The sequence below is a fragment of the Phacochoerus africanus genome, chromosome 1 (genome assembly GCF_016906955.1).
Source record: "Phacochoerus africanus isolate WHEZ1 chromosome 1, ROS_Pafr_v1, whole genome shotgun sequence".
Taxonomy (NCBI): domain Eukaryota; kingdom Metazoa; phylum Chordata; class Mammalia; order Artiodactyla; family Suidae; genus Phacochoerus; species Phacochoerus africanus.
Genome location: NC_062544.1, coordinates 95,009,459 through 95,011,444, shown reverse-complemented (window position 1 = coordinate 95,011,444; position 1,986 = coordinate 95,009,459). Strand labels below are relative to the sequence as shown.

At 38.9% G+C, this 1,986-nt stretch overlaps 1 pseudogene; it reads right to left on the bottom strand.

Moving 5' to 3' along the window:
* Positions 1 to 1,370: 1,370 nt before the first annotated feature.
* Positions 1,371 to 1,470, bottom strand: LOC125114178 (uncharacterized; annotated as a pseudogene).
* Positions 1,471 to 1,986: the final 516 nt, after the last annotated feature.

Genomic DNA, 1,986 nt, shown 5'->3' with positions numbered 1-1,986 from the left:
CTCTGGAGTGAGGCATTGTCTCCATCCTTCAGGAATTTTCACTACAGAAACATCTTTCAAAGAATATTCTTGGGAAAAGGGCATTGCAGTGCCTGGCTCATAAGACATGCAAAAACGTGTGACCCATGGAGAATGAGCTCATATTTCCTTGAAGTTCCTGATATATGCTGTAATTCCAATAATAAGATTTTTCTTTTGATCTGACAAAGCCATACCCACTTTTAATAGGTGTTTTGAGTGTTCCTTCCTATTAGTCCAGAAGGGTCTAAATTCTCACCTAGTGTCCCTTATAATTAAAGTCTGCTTAGTGATGTGGTCAGTGATCAGAGATGAATCCAAGCTAATGGCCACATGCGGGCACTGAATCAACAACTTCAGTCAGCTGAGCTGGAAACCGGTTATTAGGCTTAGCCAGACATTGGGAGCAGGCATGAATTCCTCTGTTGCCTGCTGAGGTCCTCATACCCAAATAGTCACCCATTCCATGGACACAACTCTTGGGTCAGTCCACCCTCTCCAGGGCTCCCTCTGCCTTACTAGACTTGCTATAACCATCTATTCACTGGCTCCCTTCTCTCCTGGTTTCTCTTCCCAGTTTTATCCATCTCCACTCACACAGCTGCCAGAATAAACTTCTAAAATGCAAATCTAAACATGATGCCTCTGTTCTGAAAACCCTACAGTACCTCACAGACTGCAGGATAAATTTCAACTTCTTAGTCTGGGACATATATCTTCTTATAATTTGGGTTCTGATTAAAACCTTATGCACAACACCCATTTTACCCTGTCCTCTCCATCTAGCACTTTCATCTGCAAAACAGAGATAATAATAGTATCTGCCACCTAGGTTTCTATGAGAATTATAGGTGTTAATACTGATTAGGACAAAAGCTCATAATAATTGCACAAGGAGTGTCAGAAGAAGAATAATTCACTAGCCACATCAAACTGCTATAAATTTCTTCGCTGGGCTGGATGAACTGTTATCAACTTCCTGAGGACTTTTTGGTTAATTAATCATCTTGGACATCACTTTGTCTCATTACAGAGCCTATAATAAAATATTGCTATAAAAAAATGCTTCCAGGAGTTCCCTTGTGGCCTAGCATTTAAGGATCTGGCATTGTCACTGCCATGGCCTGGGTTGAACCCTGACCCACAAACTTAGGCATGCTGTGGGTGCAGAAAAAAAAAATCCAGGAGATAGGTTTATGTTTTATGCATATTTGGATTCCTAAGGCCATCCCATCATCTGGCACATGAAAAGCACTTAATAAATATGTGTTAAACTGTGGTATGCTGTTTCTCTTTTCATGGATACAAGTGGAATATTACCAGCAGATTTTTCTGTGTTCTTTTTCTTTTCTTAAAATATGGAATGCTTCATGAATTTGCCTGTTATCCTTGCACATGCCAATCTTTCCTGTATCATTCCAACTTTAATATATGTGCTGCCAAAGCGAGCACTCCATGTTCTTTTCAAGTCTTTAGGTTTTGTAGCCATAGCTTTTTCTAATAGATCTTCTGGATTTCTCTACTTTCTCTCCTTAAGATCATTGCTCAGCAATGTAATAGTTTCTGATTGTCACACCCTAGCCCTTCCCCCGCCCCCACTGTGGCCCGAATTATTATTAAATGTGAATAACTCATGTTTTTTATTATTGATAAATCTCTTAGGCAGGCTTTGGGTACTGATTTTTTAGTTCATCCAGAAACTCGGCGTAGAAATGTCTCACCTTATAAGATCCATTTACTTAGGATTTAAGTGAAAGAAAGGTGTTATTTCTTTTCTTTCCATTTTATCTTATTTTATTGTCTCACTATCTCTTCTTGTTAGTTTTTGTTTTTGTATGTAGTTTTCTATGTAGCAGCTAGAAAATAAAACAGGAAACACATTCAAGGAAATCCCTGTGTACTCCATTATCTTTGAATACATGATTCTGATCACTTTGTTACAATGGTAGCCACCAGCTTTCTCCATTG